The sequence below is a fragment of the Pipistrellus hanaki genome (assembly GCF_964339955.1).
Source record: "Pipistrellus hanaki genome assembly, chromosome: 12".
In the NCBI taxonomy this organism is placed as follows: domain Eukaryota; kingdom Metazoa; phylum Chordata; class Mammalia; order Chiroptera; family Vespertilionidae; genus Pipistrellus; species Pipistrellus hanaki.
Genome location: NC_140514.1, coordinates 38,047,688 through 38,059,690, shown reverse-complemented (window position 1 = coordinate 38,059,690; position 12,003 = coordinate 38,047,688). Strand labels below are relative to the sequence as shown.

The following is a 12,003-nucleotide window of genomic DNA, read 5'->3' as shown; positions in this document are numbered from 1 at the left end:
CAATGGCGTGAAGTCCAGTCGGGGGACAGTTGCTGATTGTGGATGAGACCTGGCTCTCTAGGATTACTGGGAAATCCCAGAGGCCAGGGGGGCTCAGTGAGTATCCCAGGGCCACAGCTAATCCACTACCAAATACATAGGTGACCCAGGTGTTTTGGCTCCCAGGCCAGTGAGTTCCCAGCTCTTCTGGGAGATGGCAGTCAGACTGCCTGAATTAGAATCCTGATCGTCCCTACTGCCCAGCAACGTGACCATGGACACATCTCTTTTCCTTTCTTGCTCAGTTTCCTCACCCTGAGGTACCTGCCTCGTTAAGGGTATGGTGGGAATTAAAGGAACGAGCGCCTAAAGTAAGTGCCTGGCCCCATGAATTAATTCTTCCGTGTTAGCAGTTGCCAGCTCAATAACTAGGAATGCTTTCCATATTTGCATCTTCTTTGAGGCCCGGAGTGAGAAAGTAGCTGAGCAGGATGCGAGGTGCTGAGATGGACGAGAATCATCAGAGAGGCTTACCCTGATGAATAATTCCACTACCCACTGAGCAGTGCGAGAGTGCTCAGAGGACAGGCCTATTAATTCAGCTTGAGAGATCAGAAAGCCTCACACAGGGGCTGACATCTGAGCAGGGCTTTGCAAAGCAACTTGAAACACTCCTGCTTGATTTGGTTCCTTCTTGGGAGAATCCTTTTGAGCACAAAAGCTCTGTGTGTGTGTTTTTTTGGTTAATTTATTAGGCTCTACTTTATAAGTGATAATCACTGTTGCAGGCTCACTAGCTCATTATTTGACGTCTGTGAAGGAGATAATTATCATTGACAACTCTGCCCCACCATTTACATAACTTGTAGGTTTTTAAAAAATTGTTTCCTGGTGTATTTAGATGAAAATGGTCCTTGTTTTGGCAATGGTCTGCAGAGAGAGATATTTATGTAATATATACAATCAATCTGGTTCTCTTACTCTCAGCTGCAGGGGCTGGGCTCAATTTATCTTCTCTCTGCAGGGCCTTTTGTTGTCCTTGGATACTCACCTCACATATGTCCCTGAGAATGTGCAACTGATTAATCATAAAAATGGTGCCGTTCCCTGGAGTGACGGGACATTATAGCAGAGCATCTGCTGTGCTTTCTCATGAGGGAGGGGCCGGCCTTCTTCCAGGTGGCACAGACAGCTGCCCTCCCTGGGGGAAGGGGTTCTGAGGCTGTGGTCTGGCTGTGGAAGGGGATCTGGCCCCCAGCACATGGCACTTCCCTGCTTTGTGCAAGGACATTATTAACCGGTGTTAACCTTAGAAATGTGGCCTGTGTCCCCGCCCCTTTGTGTCTAAGTACCATTTCCATGCACATTAAGACCTCCCCAAAGTGCAAATTTGCTCCGTCTCTAGTTCTGTATTTTGAGGAATTGTCTGGAAAAGGAACGCAGGCATAACAAACAAAAGAAAATCCAAACCTATAGCAAGGATGGGGTTGAATAATTCACCTTGAAATCTTAGGTTCCGTTCCATAAACTGATCCAAAGCTTGAAAGAAGAGGACCAGAGGGCACATAAAGTCACCACCAAGTTCCATTTCATTGTTTGTCTCCTGAGCATCCCCATACTCATGCACTTTTTCCATCTCTCTCGTGCCCTGGTGTGCCATGGTGTCCAAGCCCCATCACCCCACCTGGACGTGTACAAGGCCTCTAATTGGTCTCCCCATGCGCACCTTTGCCCCAGCCCCTGCTCTGTTGTTCATGCTGAAGCCAGTGCGGGCTTTCAATATGCAAATTGGACCTTGCTATCCTCCTTTAAAGAATTGATTATTGCTTCCCATTCTTCTCAGAAAAAAGGCAAAAGTCCTCTCTGCCCACTCAGCTTCAGCCACACTGGACTTCTTTCTGCTCCTCACACCCACCAAGTGCTTTTCAGCCTCAGGGCCTTTGCACTAGCTGTTCCTCTGCCCCAACTGCTCTTTCTTGTCACTAATAGCTCACCCTAAGTATTGCTTCTTCAAAGGGCATCCCCCTTCTCTCTCTCTCTCTCTCTCTCTCTGTCTCTCTCTGTCTCTCTCTCTTTCTCTCTCTCTCTCTCTCTCTCTCTCTCTCTCTCTCTCTCTCTATATATATATATATATATATATATATATATATATATATATATATATATATATATCCAGGGTCCATAATGTCCAAAACGACCAAAGGGATGACTGAACATCAGGCAGATTGCGTAGCAGGCTCGGGTGGGCGGGGCTGGCAAGCGGGCTGAACTGCTGACCTCTCAGAGAGAGAGAGAGAAGCAGGGTCTGATCTGTAGCCTCTGTGGCAGCCCTTGCCTCTCTCTTTCTCCAAGCCTCACCAGCCACCACACCTCTCTCTCTACAAGAGGTCAGCAGTTCAGCCCAATCACCAGCATCCCAGAGTGGCTGCTAATCAGCCCTGCCTCTCTGATCAGGCTCAGAGATAGGCCCAGAGACACTGACTGGCATAGAAACTGACCAATCAGAACCAAATTTTGGTGAATTGAGAAGAGCCAATGGGTGCCTAGGATGTGGAACTATTGACATTGACTGGCATAGAAACCAACCAATCAAAACCTAATCTGGGTGAACTACTAAGGCAGAATCTAAGGTGGGGGCTGAGAAGGGGTTTTAAGGGCAAGAGCTGTTTGGTGTAAGGTGTAAGAAAGAGGTTCCATTTTTTAATGACCAGTTTGGCAGTATAGTGCATATGGCTGGCTATCAGTCCAGATATAAGGATTTTGTATTTTGTCTGCCAAGAGCATCTCCTCCTGCTGAAAAAGGATCCCCCCTCCCTTGCATTTAAGCAATCCTATCCTATATAATCTATCTATACTAATAAAAGAGTAATATGCTAATTAGACCGGGTCAACTGGCCATCTTCCGGATGTCTGACTTCCTTCCGGACAAAGCTATGGTGGTGGGAGCCAATGCAGAGCAGTTAGGGGTGTTCAGGCCAGCAGGGGAGGGCAGTTTGGGGTGAGATCAGGCTAATAGGGGGTTAAGGGCAATCAGGTTAGCAGGGGAGGGCAGTTGGGTGTGAGATCAGGCCGGCAGGGGAGGGCAGTTGGGGGCAACCAGGCAGTAGGGGAAGGCTGTTGAGGGTGAGATCGGGTTGGCAGGGGAGGGAAGTTGGGGGTGAGATCAGGCCAGCAAGGGAGGGCAGTTGAGGGTGAGATCAGGCCAGCAGGGGAGGGCAGTTGAGGGTGAGATCAGGCCAGCAGGGGAGGGCAGTTAGGGGCAATCAGGCAGGCAGGCAGACAGGCAGGCAGGTAAGTGGTTAGGAGCCAGCGTCCCAGTAGGACATCCCCCAAAGGGTCCCCGATTGTAGAGAGTGCAGGTTGGGCTGAACTAGGCCACTAGTAATATATATATATTCACTCATAATATACACACAAAAAAATACATCTAACACACGCATATATAATTTATTATGAATTGTTTGAGAGTAAAGTGCAGACATGATGTTGCCCATTTACTCCCAAATACTTCCTAAAAGCAAAGGCATTCTCTTACATAACCAAATACAATGATTGTAACTAGGCAATTTACATTGGTACAATCCAATTACCTAATCTACTTCCTTCAAATTTTGCCAGTTGTTCCACTAATATTCTCTATAGCAAAATAAAATAAAAATTTTCTGGTCCATTTTATTTTATCCAGGATTATGTCTCTTTGGATTCTTTCAGTCTGGAACAACTATTCCCAACTCTTTCTTTAACTTTTGTAACCTTGACATTTTCTAAGGATCCAGGCCAGTTGTTTGGCTGCATGTTCTTCAATTAGATTTGTCTGATGTGATCTCATGATGAGGCTCACATGGTGCATTCTTGGCAGGCACACCAGAGGGGTGATGCTTGTTCTCCTTCAGCATCCTCTCAGGAGGCCCACATGGATTTGACGTGGTGAAGGTGGTGTCTGTGAAGTTCATGTTTATCTCTTGCAATTACTAAGGATCTTGTGGGAATACACTCTGAGACTCTGCAAAACACCCTGTTTCTCAGCCTAGATTTGCCCAATAGCTTTAGCATCCAATGAGGTTTCTTGCTTGAAATAATTATTACCATGTGGGTTGCCAAATGGTGAATACGTCAACCACATTTTTTATTCATTTGTTTAGAGTTCATTTTTTTTTTATTGTTTTCAATATTTTTTATTGTGGTAAAATACATATACATGCCATCTCACCCATTTTTAAATGTAAGTGTAGTGGTTGTTCTCTTTTAATTCTCTTCATCGCTCTTACCACTCTGAATTTTTAAAAGTATGCGATGTGCTGAAACAGGTTTGGCTCAGTGGATAGAGCGTTGGCCTGCGGACTGAAAGGTCCTGGGTTCGATTCCGGTAAAGGGCATGTACCTTGGTTGCGGGCACATCCCCAGTAGGGGGTGTGCAAGAGGCAGCTGATCGATGATTCTCTCTCATCGATGTTTCTAGCTTTCTATTCCTCTCTCTTTCTCTCTGTAAAAACTCAATAATATATATATATTTTATAAAAAAATCAAAATAAAAGCATGCGATATATTATCCATCTAGAATGTGCAACCCATGAAAATGGGATCCTTACCTGTCTCGTTCACTGCTCTATCTCCCCTGGTGCCTGGGACACATAGAAGACTCTCATTTCATAAAGGTTTGATGCATGAATGAGTGGGTTAGTGGCTGAGTGGATGGACACCACCCACGTGTCACCCCCTCTGGCCTCTCTGATTCCTCATGCTTTCCATGTTCTGGTGTGCCACTGGTCCTGTGTACATGCTGGTGCCCGGCCTGGGAGACTTCCTCCTCCCTGCTTCACTGTTGACACTTACTCTTCCCTACAGTGTCAGCTCAAGTATTACTTCCTCAAGAAAGCTGTCTCTGAGCTGCTTTTCCAAGAGGCCAAATTCTCCAGCTACAGGCACACACTATTTATTGGTTGTGCTTTGTTTGCTTCATTGCATTTCACAGATGTTGCCTTTTTTTTTTGTTTTTTTGTTTTTTACAAACTGAAGGCATGACTTTCCATCTGCAAAAAGATTACAACTCCCTTTATGGCGATAATCACTTGATCGGAGGGTTCTGAACCCATCGTATCTTTGGGGCCTGCCTGTGTAGATATTCCTAGCAGAGTTGTGACTCTCCCTCGAGGCAATGACTGCAATTGCAGGTACAATAGTTTTTGCGATTACTGGTCAAGGCCTGTTCCCTGCACCAAATAGTAACTTCTATGCTCCGTGGGATGTTGCCTGGTTTTGCTCATTCTTCCACTTTCTACATACTGTTTGCTGAATGTTTGTTTTTTTCCCTTCAGTTGAACCGCTGGCAACGTCTTACAACAGCATTCATTTCTTTTCTCCAAATGTTCCATTTCGATGAAGTTTACTGAGCGAGCAGCTCAGCCATTTAGATCAGTGTTGGGTAGAAAAGTATCCTCAGTGTGCTTTTAGCTTCACAAAATGGTTAACAATGCTATTAAAATTTTCTTTAGCCTTTCCTTCCCTCCGATATTTACTCAGGGCCTTAAAAAGGTCAAATGCATTTTGTTTGGAATGTTCAGTCCAAATGCCTTCATTTTCAATGTTGAATGATTTGCAAGCAGATAATATTGTGACCCTAAATGGCCCAAGTAAGCTCATTTTGATTTATTAAAAATATCCACATGCAAGTGAGGTGCTTGTATTATGTATCTGAGGTATTTAGCTAAGTTTCTTATCTAAAAAAAATAAACTCAGAATAATTTCTTGCTTCATTTGAAATACTTATACCAACTCCTTGCCTTAGAATAGCCAATAAACTGTAAGGAAAAATGACTATTCTGGAATTTACTCCCCAAAATATACCAGGAATTCGAGAAGGGAGTATTTAAAGACATAGTCTCAATTTGCCTGGCAAATTAAAACCTGGGTTTGAAAGGCATTATCCCCTTCCTAATAGCTGTGTTGTCTTTGCCACGTTGGGGTATGACTGTAAGTAAGCTACAGCCATGGCTTCAGGAGGCCTCTACTCCTGCTTTTCTGTTTGTTTATTTGTTGGTTTGTTTGTTTGTTTTTTAACCAGATTAATTTAAAAGTAACACTGACAAATCTTTCAGAATTTTACAAACTTATTTGTAAATCAAAATTTGAGATTTTACACACTTAATGAGAAGTTTTTAAATATGGTTTATGCATTTTGCTCCTGCTACATGCCCATTGGTTTTTTGGGGGACCCTGTCCTACATCTTTCTTATTCAGAGACTTAGGCCGATGGAGTTGCCATCACCTGCAAATTGCTAGTGGCAGTAGCGTGGGTTGGATCTAAAATGCTGTCTCCTGGATGATCTCCTGCTCATATTTCACTGGTCACATGACAGTGCTGAACGGAAGAGGGTGGGGAATTACCCTCCTCCTCTATCCCCAAACGTGGAGAGGAAGCGGGTACCTCCTGGGGAAGAGCGGCGTCCAACAGGTTTGAGAGCTTGCCTCCCAGAGGAGCTGCCCTCCTAGTTAATACATTTGCCCTCACTAAACACTGTCCTTTCTCCTCGATTCTCCCAAAGCACCACTAACACACGGCTCTTCTGCATGTCAGACTTTTAATCAGAGGATTAGGCAAACAGAAGGTATTTATGGTATGGTGCCAGGAACCACTTTTAAATTCACTGTCAGACGTCAGTGATTCTCAGAATGGATTGGCCGTTCTCCATTGCTGGGCAGTGCTCACTGGCTGCTTCTTTGGCCTCTGTTCTCTGCTGTGCTCTCCCTCGCCCCAGTGCCGCTACCTGTCCTTGCACCTCCCACCTTCCCCACTTCTGATTTTTTTGTTACTTCTCTGCAGGGCAACGTATCCCTTTGTCTCACCATCTTCTTCCACATCCAGGCTGGGGGGGTGGGGGGGGGAGGTGAGTAAAAGGAAGACGTGTTTCATTTACTCTACTCACAGTGTTTCTGAAACACATGTGTAAGTTATTTTTCACTCTGACCAGCTCTCTAACTCCAGCTACCAGCTGGGCATCCTGTGTCATTGGGACACTAGCAGTTTGAGTCAGATCCTGTAAGTTAAGGGCTCGGTCCTGCTCCGCCTCAGATGCCATTGGCAAGTATGGGCTTTCCACATCTTAGCAGGAAGGCTGCTGAATTCCCGGAGGGGACAGAGCCTGAGCCAGGGGCCAGGCGGAGGGGAGCAAGCAGGCCTCACTTTCAAGCTGGTGCGTGACGAAGACCAGCGCCTGCGTCAATCACTATTAGTGCCTCTCCTTTCAGCCTCCTAAGTGTTGTGATGAGCAAATGTTTCTTCACCATTCTGGCTCCGGTCTGGTTGTCAGTCTTCAATCCTGGGGCGCTTATGAGTTATGACCTGATTTTGTGTGTGAGCTTACATTGGCTTGTGGTGAAAAGTTGAAGGAGGAATAGTTGGTTATAAATGGCTGGCCAGACTCTACCCTAAACTAGGATTTCTTATAATATTTGTAATCATTTAAAACATTCTTGTCATTCCGTACTGGATTTTGTTTTTTATTTATAAATAAGTCTCCCAAGTAGTGTTTAAAAAAATATATTTTATTGTGTGTTTTTTTGTTTTGTTTTGTTTTGTTTTTTTTCAGAGAGGAAGGGAGAGAGATAGTTAGAAACATCGATGAGAGAGAAACATCAATCAGCTGCCTCCTGCACACACCCTAATGGAAATGTGCCCGCAGCAAAGGTACATGCCCTTGACTGGAATCGAATCCAGGACCTTTCAGTCTGCAGGCCGATGCTCTACCCACTGAGCCAAATCGGTTTGGGCTTAATTTTTTTTTTTTTTTTTTTTTTTTTTTTTTTTTTTTTTAAACAAACAAGCTACAGAACAACTGGAGGCCTCATAGTACCCTGATCTTTGGAACCAGAGGAACCCAGGTCCAGTACTGAGCGCTGCCATTTATTAGCCGTGTGTACCTGAGCAAGTTACTCAGACTCTCTGGGTCTCAGTTTCCTTTTCTGTAAAATGGGGATAACAGCTTTCACTCCAAAGGGTGGGAGTGAGGGTCAGAGACAATCTGCGGTGTGTTTGCCGGACTTGCTCCCTCTGGCCTCACATGGAGGAGAGAAGCTGAATCATATTCTGAAGAATTCTTGGGGCGATGGAATCTGAATTGAATGTTTCAAAACAGTATCAAGCCTGAAGGATCCTTTTTTATAATAAGTATGGTCTGGCTCTCTCCTGAATTGTGCTTTAATGAGCATCCTGGGTGGACTAATGATTCTGTCTCCCTCCAAGCTGAGATTTAAGTATCCATTCAACTTTTTTTTTTTTTTTTTTTTTTTTAAAGCAGGAGTGGGAAGAAATAGATTCTCGTTGTGTCCAAAATAAGGAAAGAATAAGATTTTCTGAACGAGACAGCTTCTTGAAAGGCATGTGGAAAGTTCTAACAGTTATATAATAAGCTAAATAACTGAGCTCAGTACACAGCACCTATATGGTTTAGAAATTTCAACGGAATGTGGTGGCAGACTTCAGGGGTCTGCCATGCCCACACCATGAAACCTAGAGGGGCATTTTGCAAACATACACAGAAATCGTAGGTCAGCACAGTCAAGGAGCCACCAGAAGGTTTAGCTGGAGCAGGGCCAGCTTAAACGGTATCATAAAGTGAGGAGTTGTGTGTGGAAACCTGAGTTAACGCATGCTGTTTCTATGGAAACCTGGTTAACTGATCCTGCATTTCTGCGTAAACTGGAGTTCACTGTGCCAGGGCTCAGCGCTGCCTGATGGCAGGTGCTCCCGACATCTGCCCAGCTGGCCGCCTCAAACCCAGCTGCAACCAGCTACTGCCCCGCGAGTCTCTCTCATGCCTTCATGCCTGTCCAGTTCTCCTTCTCCGGACACAGCCTTTCCTTAGGGATGGGATGGAAGTCATCACCATCTAGCGACTGTTCTCAGCCTCCCTGCTCCCCTGGCAGGTGAAGAAGACGGGTTTTGTGCACACAGCTCCTTCCTTTGCCAACTTGTACCCCGGTGGTGGGGGGAGGGAGAAGGAGGACCAGGACTAGTCAGGCCTGTTCTGGCTTCTGGGATGAAATGGGGGTGTGGGGCGGGGAGATAGAGACAGGGATTGAGAGGAGAGATGGGCAGGTTGGGGTATAGGAAAGACAAATTGAATGAATTTTTAAATTTGCACAATAAAGTTGAGGCTGTCAGGGAAAGAGTGAGACGAAGGAGGATGAGGGAAGTAGGGATAAAGCAAAGCTGGCTGGGACAGAGGAGATTTTTTTTTTTGGGTGGGGCAGGGGGGAAGGTTGAGGCTTGAGGAAAAGGCACGTGGGGGCTGTGTATGTGGGTGTAATGGATCAGAAAGGAAAAGGCGGGTTTTCAAAAGCATGGATGGAAAGTATTCTTCATGGTGTTTGAGAAATTCCAGCAAAGGATTTGAGCTATTTAGACTTTGTGTCGCGTGAATTAGGTCCCCCGGGATTGTGAGTGACATCCCTCCAGGACAGACCCAGGTGTGTGGCAGAGTTTTGCTATGCGATTCCATGGTCATATTAAAGTCTAGTTAGTCCTACTGGCCAAGAGGTCATTTTCTCTTTCAGCCAATCATTATGCACAGCGCTCAGGGTTTAATGCGGAGGGCACTCTTAATTCCCCCATTTTTCTGTTCAGCTTCCCTGGGCTGACAAAATCAATACCATCATTCATAATAATAACAATAATAATTGTGACAGTCGGATAAATCACCCTTCAACATGAAAACCCAACTAATACTCCGGGTTCTAGAGATAGACATCTTAAAATCCTTTCTCATAATCACATCACAATGGTGAGCACGTTTTGTAGGTAACTTCACAATGTCTAGAATAAGAATTTATTCGTTCACAAAAACTCAGCAGAGCCTCCTCAGTCCTGCTACGTGCAAGCTGCTCTTCCAGGGCTGAGGTGGATAGAGAGATGAGTCCGACCTGGATCCCCTGGGTCCTTGGTTTGAAAGGACAGATGAAACAGGTGACTGCATAGGTACCTCTGAAAGGGTTACTGACACAACGTGGGCTCAGGGAGTTCACAGGATCAAGGACCTGGACTGTTTTGTGTTTGTTTGTTTGTTTGTTTGTTTCTTAGTGAGACTGTCTTTATCAGGCGTCGCCTCAGGGCCCTTTAACTTGCTCCCATGCCCGGCTTTCACAGAGCATCAGATCTTTAAAGACACTGGGTATCCTCTCCCCTCTCCTGCCAGCAGCCAGTTCCTTTCCATCTGTCTTTCCCAGTTTCCTTTCCATCTCAGATGGCGGTGATATTGAGGTTCTCCTCTCTCCTTATCCCAGACCTTGTTCTAACCCCGATTCTCCAAATTCCCCCACCCATCGGGAGCATTTTACCCCCGCCCTTTATCCCAAAGTCTTCCCTGGCCTCTACACTCTACCTGCACCTCCCCCCCCCCCCCCCCCACCACCACCACTCCATTGGTGGAGACAAAGGGGCTGACTTTCCCATTTGGAGAAAGGTGAGGGTGGATGTCTTAGAGGAAAAGGTGCTGGTCTGGCTTTGGGTGGTCAATCCTACTTCCCTCAGCCGTTCCCAGTAACGTGGATCAGTCACTCGGCACTTGTCCCAGGCCCTGGCCAGTTGTTCTCTCCCTTTTCATGTGGATGGGTGGTTTTTTTATGGATCTGTTCATGCAGCCTGTGCACCTGCCCCCTGGTTGGCTTCTGTCGATGGAACCCCACTCCACTGGCCACGCTAGCGATTCTGTGAAAGGGCCTCCAGCGTCCCCGGTGGGGAAGAGATGGCAGGCCCCGTCAGGAGGAGTGGGCAGAAGGCACTGCTGAGGCCCGGCCCAGGCTTTCCAATTCTGGAGCTGAGAACAGACTGGTTTCCTTGACAACGGAGACAGTGTCTGCTCATCTGCTCCCGGGGAGGGGGGCTGTGTGTGCCTGCGGAAAGCACAGGGACTTGGGGGCGAGAAATGCGATCCTTTCTTTATCAGAGCAGCAACCCATTTCTGAAAACTCGCCAGCCTTTCTGTGTTATTAGCAACGTTGAAAGTTTCCCAGGTGGCACAGGGGCATCGGTTATGTAACCTGCACGCTGGGAACCCAGGGGCAGCGTCTGCCTTCCCTTTCCACCTCATTGCCTCTGACCCTGGATGTCTCTGACCAGACCTGCAACACCTCTTTGACAACATGTTGTAAGATGTCAGTCAAATGCATGCTCACCCCTAGCACTCCGGAAGGCTGAACAGAAGGCATCTCTTCCTCTGTCAGCGAGCAGTGGCTCGTGCGGCCAGGCTGCTGGGAGGAAATGAAAATCGGCACCTGACCCCCTGATGTTGTTGGCTCAGGCCTGCCCTTGTCAGTTGGCGTCTTCAGGAAAGGTTTTGGGGTCCAAACCCTCCTCCTCGATGCAAACCAGTGGACTCCAGGCTGGAAGCCAGTCCATGTGCTTTGCCCACCAGCCCTGATTTCAAGGCAGCAGGTCTGAGCCGTGACTTGGTGTTTAATTCATGCGCTGTACAGCCCTTTCCTTCCCATGCATTATTAAAGCCTCCTTATAGAGCAGCCCACGGATCAGATGGGATCACCGGGGAGAAGACGTGCCAGGAGTGATTTCCCGTCTCCTGCAAGAAGCAACATCTGCTGCTGCAAATGCCCAGAAAAAAAGATTCTGCAAAATTGCAGCCTATTGTATTACCTAATAAAGATGGCCCCTGGACCAGGAGCTTATAAAAGCAGCTAATTTGTACGTGTGTCTATGTCAGTGCACGGAATTCTTGCATGCTAGGTGACAGATTGGAAACTGTGGGACTCATTGCCAAGAGTGACTGTGATGAGACGGGAATGAAGAAGCAGGCGAAGGCGCATTCAGACACGTATGAACAGACAGATGGAGGCCAGAACCAGCTACCTTCCAAGAGATGTTTCAGTGACTCTGTTGTCTTGTGAAGATCATGGCAGTGTGGCTCACATCGAGCTCCTGCATGCCCCTCCCCAGTCATCAGGGATAAAACCCTCCGTGAGTTCCTTTGTTTATCTCCCCACAAGAAAGCTACTGACTCCCCCCAGGCAAACATT

At 46.5% G+C, this 12,003-nt stretch overlaps 1 protein-coding gene across 2 annotated transcripts in view; it reads left to right on the top strand.

Annotated features, from left to right (window-relative positions):
* Nucleotides 1–12,003, top strand: part of ADD2 (adducin 2) — a 101,188-nt gene that overhangs the window by 23,127 nt on the left and 66,058 nt on the right. The window lies entirely within an intron of this gene.